Below are 13191 nucleotides of genomic sequence, written 5' to 3' on the forward strand. Positions count from 1 at the left end.
TGCTCAAAGCCTTGGATCCTTTTTACTCTTGGCTAGTGCTCATGGCTTGTGAATATATTTTTTTTTTTGAACTGCTTTTTCTTGCTTCAAGAATCAAATTCATGATTTTTCAGATCATCAATAATATTTTTCGTGTTCCTCATCCTTTCAGGAGCCAATATTCATCAAATTCAAAGTACATATTATGCACTGTTCAAGCATTCATTCAGAGAACAAGAAGTATTGCCACCACATATAATTAATTATAAATTTTATTATTAAGAATTCGAAAAATATAGATTACTTCTTTATTCTAAAAAAAATCTACTACTTTATTCATGCCTGATGATGATGAGAAAAATAAATTATAGCTTAATTGGAAATAAAATCAAAATAGACATACTAATTACTACTAAATATCTCCTAAGGTGAAATTAAAAAAAACGCTATCACTAAGTTAAAGCAGGAAAATTGAAACTCAGCAACCTGTTGTTTTGAGGAGTAGATGTTCTTCTAATCTGTGGGGCACTTTTCAAGGATTAATTTTTGGCGCTTTAGCTCCCTTAGATCACGCCCTTGCTCTTCCTGTTCCTTGAGCAGTTTGCAAAGCATGCTACTTTGATTATTCTGTTCTTCCTTTATTTGATCCATAGCTTCTTGCAATCTGGAAATAGAAGCTTCAAGATGTTCCCAATATTCGAATTGAGGCAGTTCTGGGAGAGCTTCTTGTGCTCTCTTCTTGGTTGAATCATCTTGTTGCTGTTGTCTGACCATTGATATTCCAGTAATGGGCTTTTCAATTAGGATATATTCAGTTATTCCCATCTTTACTCCAGCATCCTTGCAGAGCATAGAGATTAAGCTTGGATAGGCCAATCTGGCGTCCTTAGAGTTCCTGTTTGCTACTTTGTATAGCTCACATGAGATCAGCTGATGGACTTCTACCTCTTTTCCCAACATGATGCAGTGAATCATGACAGGTCTTTTGATGGTTACTTCAGAACGGTTGCTGGTGGGCAATATGGAGCGTCCAATGAAATCCAGCCAGCCTCTGGCTACTGGTTTTAGATCTTCCCTTTTTAGTTGAACTGGGACTCCAGTCGTGCTGGTGGTCCACTTGGCTCCAGGGATGCATATATCCTCCAGAATCTTGTCCAGTCCTTTATTGACCCTCATCATTCTCCTATTAAAGGAGTCTGGGTCATCCTTCAGTTGAGGAAGCTTGAATATCTCCCTGATCTTGTCAGAATTAGTATGAATGATCTTTCCTCTGACTAAGGTCTGATGGTCAAAGAGAGCAGCTCCAATTAGTCTTTGCCTGTCTGTCTGCCATAGATTAGCATAGAACTCCTGAACCATGTTCCTTCCCACTTTTGTTTCAGGATTGGCCAGAATTTCCCAATGCCTGTTTTGGATTTGCTCTTGGATCTCCGGATATTCATCTTCTTTCAGATCAAATCTGACTTCCGGGATCACTGATCTGTGACTCATTATCTTGTAGTAATGGTCTGCATGTTCTTTAGTTAAGAACTTTCCTTGATTCCAAAGTGGCTTTGGAGTGCTTTCTTTCTTGCCCTTTTGGGTGGGTTGCTTTCCTCTAGGGGCCATGAATTTGATGATCACGGATAACCACACCAAACTTAGAGCTTTGCTTGTCCTCAAGCAATAGAGAAGAAAGAAGAGGGATAGGAGGAGAGCAATTGTGGGATGGTGATGATGAGGAAGGCGCCGAATACAAGATATAGGGAGGGGGTGGGAAATTTTCGAAAAATAAGAAAGAGATAAGATAGAAGATATGATTTTAAAAGATATGATCAGAAAAAGATATAATTTAAAAGAAGAAAAAGATATGAATCATAATTTAAAAGATAAAATTGAAATTTAATTTTGAAAATAATTAAGTTTTGAAAACAAATTTGAAAAGATGATGGGTTGGATTGGAAAGCCATTTGTTTTTTTGGGTTAAGATATATCTAACACATTTGCAACATTGGATTTTAGAAATTAGAATAAAAACTTTTGGAATTGAAGGTGATAATTTAAAATATGTTTATGCAAGAAATCATGAATTGAAACATAAAAGTTTTGAAAAATTATAAAGAAAAACGAATTGTACCTCCTCCCATCATCCTGGCGTTGAACGCCCACATGGTGCATGTTTTGGGCGTTCAACGCCCACATGTTGCTTCTCCTGGGCGTTCAACGCCCATTTGGTGCTTCTTTCTGGCGTTGAACGCCAGAAAGTCCTTCGTCACTGGGCGTTTTTCTGAACGCCCAGGATGCTAGCAGACTGGCGTTAAACGCCCAGAAGGTGCATCTTTCTGGCGTTTAACGCCCAGAAGATGCTCCTTTCTGGCGTTTAACGCCCACATAGCTACCCTTACTGGCGTTAAACGCCCAGTGGGAGCTTCTTTTGGGCGTTTAACGCCCAAAGTATTTCTTACTGGCTTTTTCACGCCAGTGAGCTTCCAATTTTCCCTGTAACTTTGTGACTTCAACCATTTGCTATTTCACCTTTGAAGATACTTGAACTTAAACCTGTAAAGAAAGAAAATTTATTTAATTAGTAAATAACTTAGGAAATGGCTGGGTTGCCTCCCAGCAAGCGCTTCTTTAATGTCATTAGCTGGACTGTTACTGAGTTTTAATTAAGTCTCAGTCTTGAGCACTCTTGCTCAAAATTTCCTTCAAGATAGTGTTTGACTCTTTGTCCATTAACAATGAACTTTTTGTTGGAGTCACTATCCTGAAGTTCTATGTATCCATATGGTGATACACTTGTAATTACATATGGACCTCTCCATCGGGATTTTAATTTCCCAGGGAATAATTTGAGCCTTGAATTAAATAACAGAACTTTCTGTCCTGGCTCAAAGACTCTGGATGACAATTTCTTATCATGCCATCTTTTTGCTTTCTCTTTGTAAATTTTTGCATTTTCGAAAGCATTGAGTCTAAATTCCTCTAGCTCATTTAACTGGAGTAATCGTCTTTCTCCAGCTAACTTGGCATCAAGGTTCAGGAATCTGGTTGCCCAGTAGGCCTTGTGTTCCAGTTCCACTGGCAAGTGACACGCCTTTCCATACACAAGCTGGTATGGAGAGGTCCCTATAGGGGTCTTAAATGCTGTTCTGTATGCCCACAGAGCATCATCCAAGCTTCTTGCCCAATCCTTTCTACGGTTAATTACAGTCCGTTCCAGGATTCTTTTGAGTTCTCTATTTGAGACTTCAGCTTGCCCATTAGTTTGTGGATGATATGGAGTAGCCACCCTGTGGTTGACTCCATAACGTACCAGAGCAGAGTAAAGCTGTTTATTACAGAAATGAGTGCCCCCATCACTGATTAACACTCTAGGGATACCAAATCTGCTGAAGATATGTTTCTGGAGGAATTTCAACACTGTTTTAGTGTCATTAGTGGGTGTTGCAATAGCCTCCACCCATTTGGATACATAATCCACTGCCACCAGAATATAAGTGTTTGAGTATGATGGTGGGAAAGGTCCCATGAAGTCAATGCCCCATACATCAAACAACTCAATCTCCAAGATTCCTTGCTGAGGCATGGCATAACTGTGAGGTAGGTTGCCTGATCTTTGGCAACTGTCACAATTAAGCACAAATGCTCGGGAATCTTTATAGAGAGTGGGCCAGTAGAAGCCACTTTGGAGGACCCTTGTGGCTGTTCGCTCACTTCCAAAATGTCCTCCATACTGTGATCCATGGCAATGCCAAAGGATCTTCTGTGCTTCCTCTTTAGGCACACATCTACGGATTACTCCGTCTGCACATCTCTTGAAGAGATATGGTTCATCCCAAAGATAGTACTTTGCATCTGTGATTAATTTCTTTGATTGCACCCTACTGTACTCTTTGGGTATGAATCTCACTGCCTTGTAGTTTGCAATGTCTGCAAACCATGGCACTTCCTGGATGGCAAACAGTTGCTCATCCGGAAAGGTTTCAGAGATCTCAGTGAGAGGGAGGGACGCCCCTTCTACTGGTTCTATTCGGGACAGGTGATCTGCTACTTGATTTTCTGTCCCTTTTCTGTCTCTTATTTCTATATCAAACTCTTGCAGAAGCAACACCCATCTGATGAGTCTGGGTTTTGAATCCTGCTTTGTGAGTAGATATTTAAGAGCAGCATGATCAGTGTACACAATCACTTTTGATCCTACTAAATAGGATCTGAATTTGTCAATGGCGTAAACCACTGCAAGTAGCTCTTTTTCTGTGGTTGTGTAATTCTTCTGTGCATCATTTAGAACACGGCTGGCATAGTAAATGACATGCAGAAGCTTGTCATGCCTTTGTCCCAACACTGCACCAATGGCATGGTCACTGGCATCACACATCAATTCAAATGGTAATGTCCAGTCTGGTGCAGAGATGATTGGTGCTGTGACCAATTTGGCTTTCAGAGTCTCAAATGCCTGCAGACACTCTTCATCAAAGATAAATGGCGTGTCAGCAGCTAGCAGGTTGCTCAGAGGTTTGGCGATTTTTGAAAAATCCTTTATAAACCTCCTATAGAATCCTGCATGCCCCAGAAAGCTTCTGATTGCCTTAACATTGGCAGGTGGTGGTAATTTTTCAATTACTTCTACCTTAGCTTGATCCACCTCTATTCCCTTGTTCGAAATTTTGTGCCCAAGGACAATTCCTTCAGTCACCATAAAGTGACATTTTTCCCAGTTTAAAACCAGGTTAGTCTCTTGGCATCTTTTCAGAACAAGTGCTAAATGGTTAAGGCAGGAGCTAAATGAGTCTCCAAATACTGAAAAGTCGTCCATGAAGACTTCCAGGAATTTTTCCACCATATCAGAGAAAATGGAGAGCATGCACCTCTGAAAGGTTGCAGGTGCATTGCACAGGCCAAATGGCATCCTTCTGTATGCAAATACTCCAGATGGGCATGTGAATGCCGTTTTCTCTTGATCCTGGGGATCTACTGCAATTTGATTATAACCTGAATATCCATCCAGGAAGCAGTAGTATTCATGACCTGCTAGTCTTTCTAGCATCTGGTCTATGAATGGTAAAGGAAAATGATCCTTTCTGGTGGCTGTATTGAGCCTTCTATAATCAATACACATACGCCACCCTGTAACTGTTCTTGTAGGAACCAGATCATTTTTTTCATTATGAATCACTGTCATGCCACCTTTCTTAGGGACAACTTGGACAGGACTCACCCAGGGGCTGTCAGAAATAGGATAAATAATCCCAGCCTCTAGTAATTTAGTGACCTCTTTCTGCACCACTTCTTTCATAGCTGGATTCAGCCGCCTTTGTGGTTGAACCACTGGCTTGGCGTCATCCTCCAGCAAGATTTTGTGCATGCATCTGGCTGGGCTAATGCCCTTAAGATCACTAATGGACCACCCAAGAGCTGTCTTGTGCGTCCTTAGCACTTGAATTAGTGCTTCCTCTTCCTATGGCTCTAAGGTAGAGCTTATAATTACAGGAAAGGTATCACCTTCTCCCAGAAATGCATATTTCAGGGAAGGTGGTAATGGTTTGAGTTCGGGTTTTGGAGGTTTCTCCTCTTCTTGAGGGATTTTCAGAGGTTCTATTATCTTCTCTGACTCCTCCAAATCAGGCTGAACATCTTTAAAGATGTTCTCTAGCTCTGATTCCAAACTCCCAGCCATATTGACCTCTCTTACCAGAGAATCAATAATATCAACACTCATGCAGTCATTTGGGGTGTCTGGATGTTGCATTGCTTTGACAACATTTAACTTGAACTCCTCCTCATTGACTCTCAAGGTTACTTCCCCTTTTTGGACATCAATGAGGGTTCGGCCAGTTGCTAGGAAAGGTCTTCCTAGAATGAGAGTTGCACTCTTGTGCTCCTTCATTTCCAGCACCACAAAGTCAGTAGGAAAGGCAAATGGCCCAACCTTGACAATCATGTCTTCAATCACGCCTGATGGGTACTTAATGGAGCCATCAGCAAGTTGAAGACATATCCTGGTTGGTTTAATTTCTTCAGTTAAACCAAGCTTTCTGATAGTGGATGCAGGTATTAAGTTGATACTTGCTCCAAGATCACATAAAGCTTGCTTGGTACAATTACCCTCTAATGTGCATGGTATCATAAAGCTCCCAGGATCTTTAAGCTTCTCAGGTAAGCTTTTCAGAATGACTGCACTGCATTCTTCAGTGAGGTAGACTTTTTCAGTTTCCCTCCAATCCTTCTTATGACTTAAGATTTCTTTCATGAACTTAGCATAAGAGGGTATTTGCTCAAGTGCTTCTGCAAACGGAATCTTTATTTCAAGAGTCCTGAGATAGTCTGCAAAGCGAGCAAATTGCTTATCCTGTTCCGCTTGGCGGAGTTTTTGAGGATAAGACATTTTGGCTTTGTATTCCTCAACCTTAGTTGCTGCAGGTTTATTACCTACAGAAGTGGGTTGGGAAGCCTTTTTAGAAAGGTCAGCACTTGTATGTGACTGATTCCCTATTGGCATTTGAATGCCAGTGGTGGGAGCTGGAGTGGCGTTAGACGCCACTTCCTTGTTTGTTACTGGCGTTTGAACGCCAGAACCATGCTCCCTTTGGGCGTTCAACGCCGGATTCATGCTTGTTTCTGGCGTTGAACGCCAGGAATGAGCATGGTCTGGGCGTTCAGCGCCAGCTTTGTTCCTCTCTGGGCTCTTATTGTCCTCAGAGGGATTTTGAGTATCCTCTTGTTCATTTCTTGGTTTCCTGCTGCTTTGAAGTGAGGCATTTAATGTTTTCCCACTTCTTAATTGAACTGCTTGGCATTCTTCTGTTATTTGTTTTGACAGTTGCTTTTCTGTCTGCTTTAATTGTACTTCCATGTTCCTGTTAGCCATTCTTGTTTCCTGTAATATTTCCTTGAATTCGGCTAGCTGCTGAGTTAGAAAGTCTAATTGCTGATTGAATTCATTAGCCTGATCCACTGGACTGAGTTCTGCAGTTACTGTTTTAGCTTCTTCTTTCATGGAGGATTCACTGCTTAGGTACAGATGCTGATTTCTGGCAACTGTATCAATAAGCTCTTGAGCTTCTTCAATTGTTTTTCTCATGTGTATAGATCCACCAGCTGAGTGGCCTAGAGAAATCTGAGCTTTTTCTGTAAGCCCATAGTAGAAGATGTCTAATTGCACCCATTCTGAAAACATTTCAGAGGGGCATTTTCTTAGCATCTCTCTGTATCTCTCCCAAGCATCATAAAGGGATTCATTATCTCCTTGTTTGAAGCCTTGGATGTTTAGCCTTAGCTGTGTCATCCGTTTGGGAGGGAAATAGTGATTCAGGAATTTTTCTGACAGCTGTTTCCATGTTTTTATGCTGTTCTTAGGCTGGTTATTTAACCACCTCTTAGCTTGATCTTTTACAGCAAATGGAAACAGTAATAATCTGTAGATATCCTGATCTACTTCCTTATCATGTACTGTATCAGCAATTTGCAGAAATTGTGCCAGAAACTCTGTAGGTTCTTCATGTGGAAGACCATAATACTGACAGTTTTGCTGCACCATGATAATGAGCTGAGGATTCAGCTCAAAGCTACTAACTCCAATGGAAGGTATACAAATACTACTCCCATATGAAGCAGTAGTGGGGTTAGCATATGACCCCAGAGTCCTCTTGGACTGTTCATTCCTACTTGCTTCCATACTAGATCACAAGGGATAATTTATATGTTGATTTTATTTATTTTATAAAAGTGGAATAAATAAAACGAAATATGTATATATATATAAAAAAATATTTTGAAAATATTTTGTGAAAAATTTTCGAAAAATTTGAGATTGAAATTTAAATTTTATATTAAAAATTTCGAAAAAGTTGTTTTTAAAATTGGTTAGAAAATAAAATTTTTTTTTTTGAATTTTTGAATTTTATGATGAAAGAGAAAAACACACAAAAGACACAAGACTTAAAATTTTTAGATCTAATGCTCCTTATTTTCGAAAATTTTTGGAGGGAAAACACCAAGGAACACCAAACTTAAAAATTTTAAGATCAAGACACAAGAAAAACTCAAGAACACCTTGAAGATTCACAAGAACACCAAGAACAAAAGAAAGAACACCAAACTTAAAATTTTTAGAAAACCAAGACTAATTTTCGAAAATTAAAGAAAACTTAACAAGAAAACACCAAACTTAGAGTTTGGTACAAGATTCAATCCAAGAAAAATTATTTTTGAAAAAGGTTCCAAAGGGTATAACCAATTATCTAGAACAACTTGAAAATCAAGGAAGAACCAAGAACACTCAACACGAGAATTTTTAGAGAAAATATAAAATATGCAATTAACACCAAACTTAGAATAAAACACTAAACTCACGAAAAATTAACAATTAATTAAGAAAAATAATATTTTTGAAAAGAAATTTTTGAAAAGAAACTATCCTATCAAAATTTAATGACTCTGTAACAACAAAAATAAATTATTCCTAATCTAAGAAATAAAATAAGCCTTCAATTGTCCAAACTCAATAATCCCCGGCAACGGCGCCAAAAACTTGGTGGACGAAATTGTATCTCTTTATGGAATATGATAATAGAGCCTGGTCCAAAATCAACTTCACAACTTCGTTCAACTAACCAGCAAGTGCACTGGGTCGTCCAAGTAATACCTTACGAGAGTAAGGGTCGATCCCACGGAGATTATTGGCTTGAAGCAATCAATACTTATTTTATTTGTCTTAATCAGGATGCCAATAAGGTTAATTGGATTTTACTTGTAAAAAGCCAAACTACTTAAAATTGTAAGTTGGAATAATAAAGAATACTAGCGTTACTTGTTGTGCAGTAATGGAGAATATGTTGGAGTTTTGGAGATGCTTTGTCCTTTGACTTCAACTCTTCCTTGAAATCCTCTTCTCACACGCAGATTCCTTCCATGGCAAGCTCTATGTAGGGTGTCACCGTTGTCAGTGGCTACTTCCCATCCTCTCAGTGAAAACGTTCCTATGCTCTGTCACAGCACGGCTAATCATCTGTCGGTTCTCAATCAGGTTGGAATAGAATCCATTGATTCTTTTGCTTCTGTCACTAACGCCCAGCCCTCAGGAGTTTGAAGCACGTCACAGTCATTCAATCCCAGAATCCTACTCGGAATACCACAGACAAGGTTTAGACTTTCCGGATTCTCATGAATGCCGCCATCAATCCGGCCTATACCACGAAGATTCTATTGGGGAATCTAAGAGATATTCATTCAGTCTGATGTAGAACGGAGGTGGTTGTCAGGCACACGTTCATAGATTGAGGAAGGTGATGAGTGTCACGGATCATCACCTTCTTCACAATTAAACGCGAATAAACATCTTAGATAAGAACAAGCGTGTTTGAATGGAAAACAAAGGAATTGTATTAAATCATTGAGACGCTGCAGAGCTCCTCACCCCCAACAATGGAGTTTAGAGACTCATGCCATCACAAAGTATGTAATTCAGATCTGAAAATGTCATGAGGTACAAGATAAGTCTGTAAAAGTTGTTTAAATAGTAAACTAGTAACCTAGGTTTACAGAAAATGAATAAACTAAGATAATTGGTGCAGAAATCCACTTCTGGGGCCCTCTTGGTGTGTGCTGGGGCTGAGACTAAAGCTTTCCACGTGTAAAGACCTTTCTTGGCGTCAAACTCCAGATTATGACGTGTTTTGGGCGTTCAACTCCGGATCATGACGTTTTTCTGGCGTTTAACTCCAGACAGCAGCATGAACTTGGCGTTTAACGCCAAGTTACGTCGTCTATCCTTGCGCAAAGTATGAACTATTATATATTGCTGGAAAGCCCTGGATGTCTTCTTTCCAACGCCGTTGAGAGCGCGCCAATTGGACTCCTGTAGCTCCAGAAAATCCATTTCGAGTGCAGGGAGGTCAGGATCCAACAGCATCAGCAGTCCTTTTTCCGCCTAAGTCAGATTTTTGCTCAGCTCCCTCAATTTCAGCCAGAAAATACCTGAAATCACAGAAAAACACACAAACTCATAGTAAAGTCCAGAAATATAATTTTTGCCTAAAAACTAATATTATTTTACTAAAAACTTAACTGAAACATGCTAAAATCTACATGAAATTACCCCAAAAAGCGTACAAAATATCCGCTCATCTCCTGTTATCTCATAAAGTACATTTAGAAAAAAACAAAGTAAAGATTATGGACTCAAACAAGGTCGCAATTTGAGACAGACAGTATTGTACATGCGGAATTTGGTCGGTGGTTCAAGCATGAGGTTGATAGAATATTATTATGGTCAATGTCTTCTTAGCCTAGAATATGTAATTTATGAAAACCAATTTTCATATTAAGGTTGAATGTTACATGGTGTTAGGTTCTAATGGAAAGTACGCAATATTCGAACGGAATAAAGTTGCTTGCATGAGGTCCCATGTTTCAAGCAAGACATTTTAGAGAGTACAACATCAATGGGTACAAGTTTAGAGCTATCACAAAGGAAGACGGGTTGAAAACTCAAAATAGTGGAGTTTATATCTCTTCTAATACAAGAAGTTATGCAAGCATGCGTGACAATAGAGTGGTTGTTGACAATGTTTCATATTACGAAAAAATTGTGGACATAATTGAATTGAATTATAGCTGGCATTTCACAATGATATTGTTCAAATGTATTTGGACTAATACAACTACCAGCAGAGGCATCAAATAAGACCATTTGGGCCTTACTAGCATTAATTTCTCTCGTCTGATACACACTGGTGATCGAGAAGACCATGAACCATACATATTAGCATCAGAGGCTCATCTCGTATACTACATGGATGATGAAGTAGATAAAGAATGAAGTGTAGTGATTCATGTGAAACTACAAAACTTGTATGACATGGGAGAAGAGAATGAAAAAGCTAAAGTTGAGTTTTTTCCACAGCTAGGGTTAAACATGTTAGTGGCAGGTGACATTGGAGATTTACAATTGACAAGGAATGATGATGTAGAAGACTCCACAGACAATGCTTCTGAAAATATTGATGAAGTTGCATAATAGAAATAAAAAAAAGTCAACGTAATTTAAAAAGGATCTTTGTGTAATTAATAAGTTTAATAATTTTAATGATCTATGCAATTTGTTGGTTATATTACGATTTGTATTTTCATATTTCAATTAAGTATTTACTGATTTGTTGGTTTTAATGAATAAAAGCAGTTTTCTATTTCTTTCAACGTTTTTTTAGAAAAAATTAGTTTACAATGAAGTATTAATTTCATTATTGTTCTTAATGTCGTTGTTACGATAATCATGATCTCTAATAATTATTATCAATTGTAATATTATTATGACTAATAAATATTAGTGAACATAAAATGACGGTCTAATAGGACAAACAAAAACGGAAGACTTTTCATCATGCTACGCAAGCACAACATTCACTAAAGAAATGGCTATGGCCTCTCCATTCTTTTCATTGGAACATTCAATTTCAGTTGTTAAAGACATACAATTTCATGAAGTGAATGTTAGGTGTTGGTTGAAGGCTATATTAGAACGCTCTTGTTTCAACCAATACATGAAAACGGCGAACGAATCTACCATGCAGGTTTGTTCCTTAGGCATACCCTTAAAAATTTTTGTTAAACTATATTTGAATAATATATATTTTAGGTTGATATATGCTAACAAATTTGCTACAATAATATTTGTTACATTAACATTCAAATTTTTAGGAATTTCATGAATGAGAATCAATGTATGAGAAGAAATTTGAGTATGTTTTTGTAACATATGCATTTGGGATGAGCTCTGAAGATATACTTACTAAATTGAAAGTAAAAAAATAAATATCTAATATAGAACATACATCATAAAGAAACAGTGTGTTTTACAAAAAAAAAACATATATTTTTTATTATGTTCACGCGCTTTACAAACAAGCATGCTAGGGGTGGCAAGCGGGGAAGCCCGTCCCGCCCCGCCCCGCCCCGCCAGAAGCCCGCCCTTTGGCGGGCTGGCCCGCCCCGCCCCGCCTAGTGAGGCGGTCCTAGAATCCTAGCCCGCCTCGCCTAACTGCGGGCTGGCGGGCTAAGCCCGCCAAAACTCCTCTTTTTTTTTTACTATTAACTACTAAGTAATATATATAATTTCACAACCATATTAATAAATTTATAATTTCTAATGGCATAAAAAATTATATTTTTTATATTCACAAACATTAAAGTCTTTGTAATTATAAATATCTAATAAATATAATTATAAACCAAATTTTCATTCAAAATATAAGTATAAATATTCCCTCTAAAGCAAAATAAATATAATCCAAAACATAATTATAAATATTGTCTCCAAAATAACATAAACATAATTCAAAACACTCAATTTTTATCTTCATACTCTTGTAAGTTAGGTTGGGGAAAGTTAGGTATTGGCAAAAAATTGCAAAAATACCCCCTCACTAATAAAAACCTTAGCCCGGCGGGGAAGCCTGCCCCGCCCCGCCAAAGCCCGCCAAAACCCGCGGTTTAAGCGGTGCGGGTTAGGCGGGCTTTTGCTATTTGGCGGTCCCAATTTTTCAGCCCAGCCTGTCTTTTTTGGCGGGTTACGCGGGCCAGCCCGGCGGGTTTAGACCCGTTTGCCACCCCTAAAGCATGCTATTGAGTTGGATATTACATTATAGAAGGAAATAAAATTTATATAATTGCACATTCCAAAATTTCTTTTCAAAAAATCTACCCAAAGTCCCAACAAGAGAGATGGTAACTATTGTTTATTTTCTTCTTTGGGTGTTGTCCAATACTTAACCCCTTGTTTTCGGCGATAGCACGGCCGACCCTCCCTCTGCGGCGATTAGAAAAGGTTGAGCTTTGTCCACTGTTCGCCATTGAAACCAAGGCAACCTTTGGGAATGAACTAGGGTTTCATTCTCCATAGGAACAAGATTAAAGGGGAATGAGAATTGTGTTAAAAAATGGCGTCATTTTTGTGAATGAACTCAGAAATTGAATTGTCCACCTTGTTTACGTGGATTTTAACGGTCACGTGTGCGAGTTAACGATTCATGTCAACGATTAACGTTATTGGCCAATGACAAATAAAATTGATGAAGGACTGTATTATCTAATAGAGATAAATTTTAAGAACTATTTTGTGTATTTTAAAATTTAAAAGACTAAAATATTTAATTTTAAAATTTTTAGAGACTGATTTAAATAATTATTCTAATAATAATATCTGTCAAAATAACAATAATAATAAAAGTATTA

This window comes from Arachis stenosperma, chromosome 4 (genome assembly GCF_014773155.1).
Source record: "Arachis stenosperma cultivar V10309 chromosome 4, arast.V10309.gnm1.PFL2, whole genome shotgun sequence".
In the NCBI taxonomy this organism is placed as follows: domain Eukaryota; kingdom Viridiplantae; phylum Streptophyta; class Magnoliopsida; order Fabales; family Fabaceae; genus Arachis; species Arachis stenosperma.